The sequence below is a fragment of the Polyodon spathula genome, chromosome 19 (assembly GCF_017654505.1).
Source record: "Polyodon spathula isolate WHYD16114869_AA chromosome 19, ASM1765450v1, whole genome shotgun sequence".
NCBI lineage: Eukaryota > Metazoa > Chordata > Actinopteri > Acipenseriformes > Polyodontidae > Polyodon > Polyodon spathula.
The window spans coordinates 11,911,613-11,926,568 of NC_054552.1; the positions used below are offsets into that span (position 1 = coordinate 11,911,613).

General features: G+C 37.4%; 1 protein-coding gene across 1 annotated transcript in view; it reads right to left on the bottom strand.

The window, feature by feature from the left end:
• Positions 1-10,851, bottom strand: part of LOC121294751 (USP6 N-terminal-like protein) — a 107,801-nt gene extending 96,950 nt beyond the window's left edge. The window contains exon 1 of the mRNA XM_041218811.1: positions 10,669-10,851. The gene's annotated coding sequence lies outside the window, so the exon portion shown is untranslated. The remainder of the gene's footprint in view (positions 1-10,668) is intronic.
• Positions 10,852-14,956: the final 4,105 nt, after the last annotated feature.

Consider the following 14,956-nt stretch of genomic DNA (forward strand, 5'->3'; position numbering starts at 1 on the left):
GCACAGGAAAGATACCATTGAAATGGTCTTATTCCATTAGAAATTCTGTCTTTCCCTTTGTGCTTGCTTCTAAATATGGTCCATTGTCCAAAGTCTGCCCATAATAAAATAACTAAAAACAATACTGTAATTGCTGCTGCTGCAACCAAGTCATTTTATGCTAGTTTTAAAATATTTATTTTTATACTTTAAATATCAAGGCAAGTTTTGCACTTACATTATTACATTGGGTGCATTATTTTATCTCCTTAACAAGGGCAGAATGACAGGGAGTGTAATATAAGCAACATAAGAATTATCTTACGATTTCAGGTACGTGCCTTTAAAGTAAGATCACACTGGCTGCGAAAGGGCTGTGACTGTATTCTCATTTTATATACAGAAATAGGCTTACTTGAAATTACACAAGCTTTAATATGAAAGCTGAAAATTTTTTTTCAGCTTTTATATTTCAATAAAGAACAATGATAAGTTTGTAATGAAAAAAATAAATCATTCTAGCTTACTTCACAAAAGTAAAAAATGGTTTATGTTATTTTGAAATGCCACTGCTTCAGATTATTACCATTGCTTAATAACAGGAACAACATTTTATTTAGCGATGGTGTTGAACTTAACCCCATTCATGGCCCTTCAACAATTTAAACCTATTGACTTCCTTATTACCTCCTGGTTCTCTTTTGCCTTTTTTTTCAAACCATATATTCCATGAATAGAGAATAAAAGCAAACTAAACTAACAACTATGTAGCCAATATTTAATTAATCATTTTTTGTAGTCTCCACAAACTGCCAAGCATCTTCTGTTGCAGTCTCACCGCTGCTAACATGCTGTAAATAGTGCAGTGCAGAAGATGGGATTATTTAGTTTAGTTTTTTTTTTTTTTTTTTTTTCTGAAAAGTCTACTGAATTTTTTTTTTTTTTATTACATTTTAAACTGTTTAAAGGCAAAACCATAACAAAACACAGAATAACAGTGTGTATATACAGAGCAAAAAAAGTAGAGACTAAATATATAGTTTGCCTCCGTGATGGGTTTGGTACCTATGGTCTAACTCAAGTTACACAACAGCAGAAAACAAAAGGTCACAAAAATCTAGTACATGCGAAAACATTTTACAGCCCCCCCGAAAAAAAAAAATATCCCCCGCCCCCCCTCTGATTTTTTTTTTTTTTGCCATTTCTACACGAATCATAGGAACGGATCTGGGAGAGGCCATTTTGAAGGAATTTCGTCTACAGACAGAAAACTTTCCACCGTTGGGGTGTGTGACCAGGATGACTGTAGTGGTGACGTCAGACCCGGAAGAACAACACACAGGACAGAGACATGCAGTTTTGGTGAAGCTGAGAGCAAGCATTAATAAATGAACAAACAGAAAATAAAGATGCTGAACAAAACAGAACACGGCACTTTGGCCAAAATAAATAGACAAACAAAACGTACTAACACTAAACAGAGACAAACGAGTGGACGAACACTAAACAAGTACCAGTGCTGGCACTTCCAGCACGCTGTAGCAATTGTTATTTTTAATCAAAACTCTCCTCTCTCTCTCACCCGTTCTCCACTCACCGAACACACAACCCCTGAGTGAGTGAAAACATGCTGCTTTTATGCAGCTATACCGAGACTCGATTGCTAATCAATCATTCAATTGGAGTCTCGGTACAACTGCACGTGAATTAAAGAAGTGCAGTTCCCCATGCTCACATATTATTACATTTTACCTGCACGTGAAGTGCTGTGAAATCCTTGTGCCTAAATACAAATATACATTGCTTGTGCTCGTAACCCATATTTATATCATGTATATTTTATACATAAACACCAACTAACACACTACATACACGATTGTGGTAAACACTACATACAACATAAAACACTCCGCCACAGGGTGGGTTTAAAGTATTCAGAACGAATCAATGATAGTTACAAGTCAGGAAGGAGGGACATTGCCGAACTGCACTGGGAAAGGTAGTTTGTTTTTGTTTTTTTGTAGTAGGATTTTTTTTTTTTTAAATGGGAAAGGGGTGAAGTCAGCATGAATTGAGTAACTATTTCAGAGTACATCTTTTTGTATCAGGGGTGTTTTACTGATTTTTATCAGTTAAAAACAAAAATCACAAGGCCTAGTTATATCATTGGCAACAATGACCCAAATGGCCCTCGCTGGAAGGGGGTGCTGAAATTAAAGTTTCAGTCCAAACTGAAATTTCATTATTGTCTGGCTGACAATGCAACAGGAAGTAGTAACCAGCACTCAAACCACTGACATTTTCCGCTCTGGTGCTGCAATGCAACCACATTGACAGTACAGAACTCGCATACTTTAGCTTCTTGGTTACTGAGCTAATGTGGATAGCTCAAGTTTGTCTTGAAGAATTCTTTACTAAGCAATGAGCAAAATAATGAGGTGCTGTCATATCCTAGGGGAGGCTTTTGGCAGTTTTCTGCTTTGTCCTGTTCACTAATTTGAACTCTCTGTTCCTTTACAATTTACATCCTTAAAATTCTTCCAGCTGTTAAACATTTAATTTAGAATCACTGGGATTCTTTACGACCCAGCAAAGTTTTTAGACCAATCGGCTACTAGGCTACTTGATGGGCCAAACAGCTTTCTCTTAGATTCTTATGTTTTCAGGTTCTTTTCTTTTCTTGCAGATACCTAAATGTAGTGTGTACGGCACTATGCTCAAAACAAGAGGCTGAGAGCTGGACTTGGGGGATTAAACTTCAGAGCCCGGAGACTTGATAAGAAGTGAATTGGGCAGTGTGGATGTGAAATTAAAGCAAGGACAGTAAAATATTGCTATTATATTGCATCAACAGTGAAAATGTAGGTAAAACCAAAAAATGCGGAACAGGAGCTTTAAGCCAAGGTGGTTGTAGTTAAGGATGTGGTTTTAAAAATAAATACATATATAATAGCTCTTTAAAAAGTCTGCATGCGGTGTGTACAGTGTCCTCTTTAGCAGGGCTCTCTGGCTGCTCAAACTATGCAAAACGATTTGTGTTATAATAACAGACACCCCAAACGTAGCATATTAACTTAATATAAATTACAAGGCATATATTTAAAAGATAGCATGTACTGGAATTCTAACCAATCTGTAACAGTGGTTCTCACACTGAATTTATAATTAATTTTACGGGTTTTTTTCCCCCAAGCAATGGCAGACTTCAAAGAAGACATTAGTTCATGGTAAACAGTGATCTAAGTATCAGGTAACAGCTGCAATAGCTGGGTAGAAAAAAAGGTTTAATTACTGGATATTACTTTTTACCATAAAAAAGCCATTTGTTGTAACACATAGTGCTAGGATTAAACAGAGGACACGCCAATCTGTACTGTCAAATTAATGCCAAAGCATCTCTGAAGCAGTCTGTACATAACACAATCATAATTTGAAAGTTAAACATTAGGTGTATTTATTGTAGATCATGACAATTCACTGCACTCTTTTTATTGTCACCTGACCAAAACATGTACAAGAGTCCATAAATAATTTATATTCTAGTCGAGTGAGACTGGTATATAATAAATAAAAAAAATAAATATAAAAGTTATACAAATCATATTATATATATATATATATTATATATATATATTATATATATATATATATATATATATAATATTATTAACGATAGTATATATATACTTAATAGTAAGGCAACATGGGTTTGCTTTGCCACCCTTCGGGATTTTTGACACTGTCTTTAAGTGTAAATTAAGCACTTGAACAAAAGATAGGCCTGCATATTTATTTCCAGTACACAAAAACAAACAAAAGCCTAACTCCACCAAGGGGAGCTTAACTAAACTTCTCATAAGTCCTAGCTACAAAAAACCAGATGGCTAGGCCATTTACCGGCAACACAACACATATACTTATCAAGTATAACAATACTTTTTTTATATCAGCCAGTCCCTAAAGGGCTTAGTCTTAGCCCCAAAAGGCCTTAACCTTAACACAGACCTCCCTGTCAAGAGTCAGACCTGCTATTTTACACACCCGCTTAATCGCTGACAGGTGTCCCTCATTAAAGCAGAGCCAGGTGATTCCAATCCTGGCTAATACCAACCCTGTGGCATTCTGGGGGACCGAAGTGAATCAGTCTTACGATAAAAATCAGAAGCGACTGTCCCAACCGGGAGTAATTATTCTCGGGAGTATTGGACCTACACCTTTCTTGGGCCCCCTATTTGCCACTACTGGGCAGAACTTGGGGAAATAAGACGGTGTACACATATATATATAATACATACATACATACACACATACACATATATATCAGGGTAGCAGAATGTCCAAAATCTTCAAGGTACAGACAGCCTATGCGATCATTATTGTGGGCTGTAAAGAGCATATCTTAGACATAGCGCTGTTTTAAAACAAACATTTCTTTATTTGTTTACTGGAAAAATGTAACCATATGCCTCTCGTTCCGAGTGATGTTTTTTTATTATTAAATATTTGTACTAATTTAGGGAAAGTTCATTATTTTTTATTTATTACTTCAGACAAAATGCACTCATACTTTCTTTTAACTGCAACTTTTTTCACACAATTTTACTATTAACACGTAGTATGATTTTGAATAAAATGATATATTACATCTTTATAGGTTTGAAATGGAGGGGAAAAGTACAAGTGGGGTCTAAATTGCCATTACACAGCAAATAAACACTGTAAACTAGCTGGTCACGGGAATTACACATTTAAAATACTGTATTTATAACTGATAACTTTTGATGGAATAAATATATAGAAAGGTATAACAAATTTAACCAAATACCCAGCATTGCATCTCATTTACTTTTTACAATAATCGCATCTCACCCTCTGATGACTTGGAGGTGGCATTTCAATAATAAAAACTTAAATTTTACCAAAATGTGAATAAAAAGCAATGTAACAAAATAGAAAAAGATTGCATTATCACTGATGCTGTACTACTGTGGTCCTGTGCTATTTCATCGTCATAACAGATTCGGGGGACATTGTCAAGCTCACCCAGGGAACCTCTCCCCACTTGATGCTTAGGCTTCCCACTTATGAAAGATGTACTTCTACGGTGAGGTGGCTCCTATTCCCATAACAGTTGGCGCTGTCTAATCAGGATACTGAGCAGGGCTTGAATTTCAGCACGAGATTGCGGGAATTGCGCATTTTCCAAGTTGCTCCTGCATATCTGCAACTTTCAGTGTGGGAAAATCCTGCAGAGACATTTTAAGACATCAAGCTACTGTATTTTTCACCCAATTTAGAATGCCTGAAACACTACAACAATCTCTAAGGAAGTGGGTGTCAGTGACAAAAGCAACATGAGCCGCATTCTGAGTAGTAAATACATTTTTAAAAAGTAGATTTTTATGTAACACAATGTTTTGTCACAGATGAAGAGGGGTATCTGAACCAAATCACAACCTAATAAAATTCCGCGTTCTGATAAGAGAACATACACCTAAGAACCGGCAGATGGAAAATTTTAATGCTTTTCGGTCATGTAACGACCGGGTTATAATTCATTAAGTATTATTTTCGGCCGTATACCGTTCAAACACACCACAAACAAAACATGACCACCTGGGTATCGAAATTGAGAATGTTTGAGTCTAGGTAGTAGTAAAAACCCCCGGTCGACGTGCTTCCAATGCGTGTATAATGAGTCCGTTGGCATTTTTCGGTCATGTACACCTGACAAAGATTTTCATAGTCTCTGAGCCCCGTAAAAGGGTTTCCTGCCATAACTACACACACATACGCCAAATCTTCATCGGATGTTTATCCCATGATGGCTTTACAAGGTACCGTCACTATTTGACTCCTTCAGTCGTGGAGGCAAGCGAAAAAAAATTGTTTTATTGTTTTTTTCGAATAAGTGACGTTTTTTACTCAGATGAAATCTACACATTACTGACCGTCATATATCCTATGACTGGAATCCAAAATGCCAAAGTCACACCACCCCTTCCCAATAAAGTACCAAAATGATTATGGATTGTACATTATAAACTTATTGGTTAGTCTGACAACACAGTCAGTCCTTGTCAGACCAACCATGGAAACATTACCTGTCTACGCCATGAGGATCAGCAGCCTTTACTGCTGACAGACTTCAATTCGTAGAAGTAGTACACTGTCTTAAGTGTCGAAACCAAACAAACGAGATACGTGGTAGTAACTTCGTCAATCTGACTTTCCCTGCCATAGCAACCTTTCGAATTTTCGAGTCTAAAGGGGACGGTTGTCAATGTAAAGCTATAAATCTGCCACGAGCCCCAACGTAAAAAAAAAAACTCTGATACTAAGTATGTAATATATCGTTCGTCGTCATTGTTTTTATACTCCCAAAAAAAAAACCCTTTTTAGTCGCAAAAAACAAAAAAACAAAATAAAAAAGTATATAAAATGGGAAATGGCGTAGAGATGGTGTAATTTTGTGATATGGACTAGCCACGACTAGGACAACGTTGTGACATCGTCCTTCCTGTCCTACAAACACCTCAAGTAACTATACCATGATTACGTACGTCGATATTTTAATAGTCATCCATTTGGCCTGTTTAAGTAAATCTCTACCGCATATAATATGCCTGATCAGGGTTGCAACATACATAGTTATGAAAAGGAAATTTTGCGCTGCATCATTTGATTTACACCTTTTGCTTGTGCTGCATACACAAACTTCACTCCAGGTAATTTAACATGCAATGGAATGAAAACAGTCTCAAAATGATGAACAGATGTTAGGTCTCCTGAGTGTAGCTTATTTTAAAGCACCACCAATGCAACCTTACTACTCACGTTATGTTGAATGCACACCTTCTACTACGTTTCAATGGCAAAAAACCTTATTAGGCATTTGGTCTTGTTTTCACGTGAAAAACTTTAAGTTTGAGTTAAACCCTGGAAGACTAAGACGAATTTCCCTATATTTTTGCCCCTCTAAGATGGTGTCATTATGTTTTCTTCTGTAAAATTAGACGAACGTTACGTTTCACCAAGCAATCTTACCCTAAGTTTTGAGACCTAAACACATTTGACGACTCTAAATTTTCTGGGTAAACGGTACATACAGCTTGGCTGCAGCATAGGGGGTAAATCCCCCCAGCACACAAAAATGAAATTAAAGTCCTCTTTTAACCTTGAAATTGTCTCGTCCTTGTAGGACAACACTCAGAGACCAAAGACTAAAAAGTCTTTTAACTCTACAGTTGTGTCGTAGTCGTCAATGGAGGCAGCACATCTGACATCTTTTTTAAAGGAATAAAAAAAGAGTATTTGTATAAATTGTGACATTATGATTCCACCGCGAACTCTCAAGCCACATCTTGAAACAATCAAATTATATGTTGTCCAGAACTTCACTGATTCAAGCCAGTTTACGGAGGGTTTATTTTCGCCCCCCCACGGGGGTGGTGGGGGGTACTCGTCTTGTGATAAGATAGGATTTCATTATTTTTCATTTCATGTAGAAATAAAAAAAACAGCGATTAATTTTGTTTAGAAATAAAAAAAATGGACTTGTATTTTAAATGAAATATTTAACATGTAATCAAATAAAGTGATGTGATTTCATTATTTTTCTTTTAATTTAGTAAATTCCAAACAAGTTTGACTAAGTTCAGTCTCAAATGCCTCCCATACAGCGCTACACCGATTGTAATACATAGCAACCTTCAATATTAAGGCTACCCCTTATATTCAGTATGAAGGCCCCCTGCATCAGCAATGTAAACCATTGTTTCTCTCCAATAAGAAAACCTGGATGAAACATAGTTTGGACATTTGATTTAAATATTTAAAAAAACAAACAAATAAATTAAACAGTTTGCATAGAAGAACAAATAAAATGTTAGTAACATTCCTTGACCAATGTTTCGACCATGTAACTTCAGTAGCAATGACACCCCCCTGTTATGGACATTTTGATGGTCCCTTGACTGGTCATAATAGGAAGGTTTCACTGTAGCAGGCAACAGAACATAAAAACATTTATGAACATTTAAGCTCGTCCTGTTCCTCTTAGCTGACTGATCTCTGAAATGTGTCAAGTTGGGTCTTAAAGGATCCAAATGATTCTGGCTCCTTGTTCATCACTACAGTAGCCCATTCCATACACTCTTCTATGTGAAGCAACTGACTCCCTCCTTGTGAGCTAAGTCTATCTCCAATTTCCAAATACTATTGTGACATTTCATAGAAGGTTCAAGTGCAGAGGGAGAGTTAAAGAATGGATCGGCTCAGAACTGGTCATTATTTGTTAGACATATGACTTTGGAAGTAGTAAAGTCACCGAGGCCACAAGGAGTTAGGACAATATTCGTTGACTTAGGGAGGACACCCGTCTGTTATAACTTTAAGTGGAAAAGTTCTCCTAGAAGGACATAGTTTTAGAAAGTATTTAACGGATGGAATCGGGAAGGTAAACCCCTGTTAAAGTTTTAGGTCCCTTTTAGTGAGATCCTTCAGTTTTCTGAGCCAGACAATATGAAAATCACCGTTCAAGAGGATCTTCTGAACACAATCCTTTCATAAAATCCACCTATACTGCACGTCCATGTTGGGGACAATTTCAAAATCCAGAAATCACCTAGGAAGTAAAAGCCTAAATACCACACACAAACAACACTTTATCCAAGTACCAGATATCATTTTTGAAAGTCAAAGTACATGTTCCTTTCAAAACTGCACTTACATTTTTATCTGACATTTAGAAAACAGATGTGCACAACAGGTATAACTGATGGAATTATTTTGCTAGCTATCAGCACTTTACCTGCTCTCCGTCAGGCTCTCACAATTTCAAAACAGTCTGCAGATCTTTTTGAAACTTACACTAGCCCGACATCCATCCTGGATTTGAAGTATATTATTTAAATGATAAAATAAACCGTTGTGAGTAAATTACTCTTGGCACCACAACAAATTAACTATTAAAGAAAGGAGAGAAACACTAATCTTTATAGTAGAAAGTGTGTGATTTATTACAGATACCATTCATGCATTGATTTCCTTTGCTTCTCTTTGGTAGTCATTTCAAATTATGTTACATGAAAGAACACAAACATGCCATCAAATAGGCTACATTTAAAGCTTGGTTTGAATATATTTAAACCAAAAAGAGTGTAGCTCCCAGCAGTCCCACAAGCTTGGCATTAGGAGGAAGAGCAGCTGAGCCCACGAAGGGGGGTAGCTCAGGGGGGGGGTTCCAAGTCGTGACTGAACAGGATGCATATTAGTGTTGAGTATTACCAACGTACTGTTTCCTGGGGGTGAAACATTAGACGTACAGTACATCTAGAAACCATGTACCTTCGTGATGTTAATGACAGCCTCGTTTATTTTAACGTCATTCTGAACAAAAGACTTCGTTTATTTAGACAGTTCGATCCAAAATATATATTTAGAGAAATTTCATATAAGAATAATATGTTATTCCTATATCTTATTACTTCATCAGTCTGTATCAACAGTCACTAGTATATGTACGTTAGATGGATTTTACTTTTAATGATAAAAAGTGCTTACAAAGCGTTACACAAGAAATCCTACAGATTTAAAACGTATAAACTAAAAAATTTTGTTAGAAAGTATTTCTACATCTATCTACACGAAATATATCCAATAAGTAATTCACTAGACGTATCAATTACCAAAAAACACCTACTCTGATGGAATGGGTCGAATTGACATTGTTAGTTATTAAAATCATAAATCAGATCCAATTCTTGTGATATAATCTGTGTAGTGTAGACTTAAAGACGTTGTATTATTGTCACGCCGAACCGTGTTTTGTACGACACGTCTACCCAAGTAAATGGTGTACGTGCTATGCTTAGAAAGATCTATTTAAGCGTGTTGCGTCAATAAACACTGATAACTTCCGGTATGGGTTTCGCAAACCAAATATTAGTAGGTCTTTAGAATACGAACGCACTGGGTGTCAATCATGATGGTCAATGTTAGTTCTACCAGGTTTGCCTTTGATCATGGCAATCCATAAAAACTAGGCGAACGGTAGTATTTATGACTTTTACTTTTCAACAGGTATACAACCATAGCATATTTTGTTTGTTTGTTGTTTTTTGTGTTGTTAAAAGACTGGGCTAAATCTCGATGCAATGGATACTAAAGCAAGTGAACATTATATTTTAGCAGTTTAAAAATTATATTTTTTTCTTATCTACAGTGTGAACTCGAATATTATGTTTTGCTGTCCCATGGGGAAAATGATACAGTACAGTAGATAAGTGTACCAGTGCTATGCGATTAATTCCACAGACAACTACTTCAGTTATGCTTCTTATACTTAAATAACCTAGATAGGAAACCTGATTTTCAGTTTTCTGTTAATAACGAATCACAATCGACGAGTTTAGTTCGTGTCACAGCAAGGTGATTTTATTGTCACAATTGGAAACACTGACATGTTGTGCTGCTCTGAGCATTTTAAGTTTGATGAACGCTGAAGAGAAAAAGTTTTTTTTTTCCAAATTAATTAGTTCTAAACCCATAGTTTCGATGCGAAAGGGGTTCTGAAAAGAGTTTATTTGTTAACAATCATACCAGTGCACGCGCATTACAATTTTCAATTAGGAAGCTCCTGACTGTATCACTAAAACAGGATACTATTAATAAAAATGGGGTCCTTACCTTTAGTTGTGGTGTTTTGTTGCTGTCCTCTCAGAATAATTATCCACTCTTTTCATTATTTTCCTGATTACATACTGACTAAATCAAGAACTGTCACATGGAAAATAATGTAACAGTACAAACACTGTGAACAAATGGCATCCAAACTCATGCTCAGGATGCTCTGCGAAGCGAGCAAGCGCACTGAAGCGCGCCCTGCGAGGAGACAAAACTGTCAATTTAGGGAGTGTCTGTATTTTACGATTTTTTTTTAACGAAAACATAATTTCCTTTTACGTCGAGGTTCTGACAAAAAAAGAAAAAACAAAAAAAACATTTTTCAAGTCCCATAGTCGAACGAGTAAATAATGATACCAAAACGACTATGACAAGTAAATAAAATGAAGTGTATTTATTTATTTGCACTAAAAGAAAAAAAATAAGAAACAAAGAAAAAAAAAGACTTATCCACATGGGCAAAGGTCTCACTAGACATTATAGTCCTGTATCCATTCGAACTTCCGCAAGTTTTGACATGTTATGTCATCACCAATGTCCCATCAACACACTAGTCGCCGTCAAATTCAGTGTAGTTTCGATCGTCGTGAACGTTCCACCGGGCAACAAGCCAGCACCGATCAGATTTTTTTTTATTGTTTTTCAGACGTGGTCTACTTGTCCAGAACTGTCAACTCTCCCTTATTTGCCGGGACTCTCCCGTTGTTTTTAGACACTAATCCCGGACAACTCATGGGACAGCTTTTCGTCCGTATTTTGCTCAAAACTCTACTGTTAAAAACCCCTTGTAAATTACAGCAAATTTTAATTTGAAAAGAAGTCTTCAGTACACATGCTAATGTACAACGTACCGGTAATGGACCCAATGGCAACCCTGGGTCCCTTTGGCACGTACACTACGCGCCGTAACAAGTAAGTTACGTATGTAGGATGAAACTTGTAAGTCCGCGTACCGAAACGAAGGGGCACTTTTATTTTAATTTAATACATTTGGCATATGAAGTTAAACCGAGGCGTCCGCAATAAAATTTAACAAAGTTATCGACTGGACAGTCTCTAAATATGCTACCCCGACCGGATGGACGTGTTCGCGATGTGGGACACAGTAAACCCCGAACATATGTCGATATAATATTGTCAATAGCTCTTTTGGATAATCCACCTCAACCCTGCAGATGACACCACACAACTAACCAACGATATCCCCGCCCCGTTCTTCTCCTCTTCTGCACAATCAAACTCACAACTACGTTGACCAAAAAGATCTTGTTTTTTCGAATGGAGAACTTCATAGCCAAAGACGATTTTGAGATTTTATCCATCAAAAAAATCAACACAACGAACAAAAAAAATGACATTAATAGGACAGACAGAAACATTAAAGAAGCATATCTCATTTGCTAATTGGCTTTGGTATTTAGAAAATATCTATCATATTGGGGATGTTCTCTACAGTGAAGCTGGTTCGAAAGCCCCATACGCCGTCACATCCCCGTGTCGAATTTTGCGGAACCAAATACACAAAAGTGTATTACACTCTTGCTCCCCAGATTTTGTCTGTCAGGGACAAAATAGGGAGACGACACAACCTACGGGCATCCTACAAGCACACGACATCATGTCATCTTGGGTTGTCTTTCAGTTCTGTACCATAAAATACAATGTGCTTACTAAGGTAGGTTTGTGTACATTAGTTTGTATTACACGGTGGTTTGAGGCTGCAGTTTGTTAGAGAGGCGTCCATGCGGTAATAGCCAGATTCGTGCGTTTTCATTTCATTAGTTATTGAGCATTATTAAAAGAAAAAAAAACAGCACCTTTACCTTTCTCTTATTGAGAGCGCGCGTTTATTCGAGGGCAGCATCTATTAAAAAGCTGATATTTGAGTGAGGCGTTAATTTGAGGGGGGACCAACAAAATTAAGCTAAGTCAGCATCTAATTAATGATATAGTGATATATGATAATTCAAAATGAAATCTAGAGTAATAGAATTATAATATATGAATACAAATATATAATATAATAATATATATATACAATAAATAAAGAAAATGTGTACTAGCCCTTATGTCTATACACATATATACCAATGTCCATGGAATCATGATTTGAATAGTTAGGGGCGTGGGTTAGAAAACCAGTCAGTATCTGGTGTGGGACCATGCATTACGGAAGTACGGCGCACCTTGGTAGATAAGGAAAGTTCCCATCCACTCGTAGGCTGTTGATTGTGGCCTGTGTAATGTTGTCCCACTCCTCTTCAATGGTTATGCGAAGTTGCTGGATATTGGCGGGACCTGGAACACGCTGTCATACACGTCGACCCAGAGCATCCCAAACATGCCCAATGGGTGACAATGTCTGGTGTGTATGCAGGCCATGGAAGAACAGGGACATTTTCAGCTTCCAGGAATTGATTACAGATCCTTGCGACATGGGGCCATACATTATCATGCTGAAACATGAGGTTGACTTTGGTGTATTGACGGTGGATGATGGCATTACAATATCACCTCAGGATCGCGCATTTTTGGTATCCTCTACTGTTGAAAATTGCCTCAATAAAAATGCAACGGGTGTTTGGTTTTTCTCTTAGTTTCTTATGCCCTGCCCAGCCCATAACCCACTGCTCCTCATCGGGGAACTTGTTCACACGTTGCCATCAGTCAAGACTTCGTACTCGTCCCAATAGATGCTAATGACACACTTTGTCTACCAAGTATGCCCTGGGTTCACGTTTGAAAATCGGTGATTCTCCGTCGTGCCAGTGGCCATCGAATGGTGCGCATTTGGCCCACCTGAAGGTTGGTTTACGACCGCCATACTGCAGCAGTCAGGTACGACCCTGTTGAGTGATTGACGACCATCACATTATGATGAGTTTTCCCTGTATACAGTTTATGATCAGTGTGTGTCAGAAAATGTCTCTGTTTTGTGTAATTACATAACAGTTTAATCAGTGTTGTTGTTCCGTAGATGTGCTGTGGTCCAGACGATCCGCCGTGTGAAGAAGCCAGATTCCTAAAACGGCGTGGCGGCGGTCTTTATTGGTATGATGTTTAAATCAGTTCTGATAGCCACCAACCGCTTTCAGGTGGATGGATTATCAATGGCAAAGGAGAATGTTCACTAACAGGGAGTGTAAACAATTTGTGAACAATATATGTTTGAGAGATGTGTTGAGAAATTTAAGCGTTTTGTTGAATATGGAAAATTTCTGGGACTCTTTTATTTCAGCTAATGAACCAGGATCAGTATTATATATATATAATTATATTATATTTACGTTATCACACACCAGTGCTTGTGGAAAAGGTGCAGATCCGTCATATTGGTGGGAATTACAATAGATTGCATAACGTTTTTTAAATTTGTTAGTTATTTTATGCAAAACTTGAATGCTCAAACTGAAGATTTCTAAGGGTAATATAAGTTACAGTAAATGTCAGAGATTAAAATAACTCAAGAGAAGGTAATCTTAATGTAAATATGCTGGACTTCTGATTGCAATAAGTATTCAGACCCGTCAACCCAATATTTGGTGGAAGCACCTTTGGCTGCAATTCTATGTTTCGAAGTCTTTTTTGGGTGGTAAGTTTCTGCCAACTTTGCACCCTGCTGGTTGCAATTTGTACCCATTTCTTATAGTTGAGTCCAGAGTTGCTCAAGCTACATCTCAAGTTGCTTGGGTATTCGTCTTTATGGACAGAGTTTTCAGTTGATTTCATACAGTATTCGCCTATGTGGATTTTTCAGAAGTCAGAGGACTTGATCTCCTGGTGCCAGTTTCAGGACAGCGATTATCATTTCATATTATTTAAAGCATCTCCACGTGTAGCTTGGCCTTGGGCTTTGGGTCCATTGTCCTGTTGAAATGGGGTAATTTTTCTACCGTTTCCAGTTTTAATTGTTTTAGCAGGTTTGAAACAGAGTATGCCTTAGTATTTGCCTGTTCTTTTGCTCGCTCGTTTTTTTCATATAAGGCTAATACAAGTCTTTCCAGTCACTCGATCTGAGGAGTAGCATCCCCATATGCATGATGCTGCCCAGCCCATGCTTGACTGTTAGGATGGTGTTTGATGGTGAAACATGTGCGCTGTGTTTGGGTCTGACGCCAACGTTACCTGCTTGTGCATGTGTTTAGACCTGAATAACGTCCTAATTGGTCTTTTTTCTCGTCTGACCACAACACCTTTTGCTGCATTTTTGCATGATCACTCAGGTGCTTTGTTGCAAACACCATGCGGGCTTTGAGATTGCCACCCTGCCATACAGGATACTTTTGTGAAG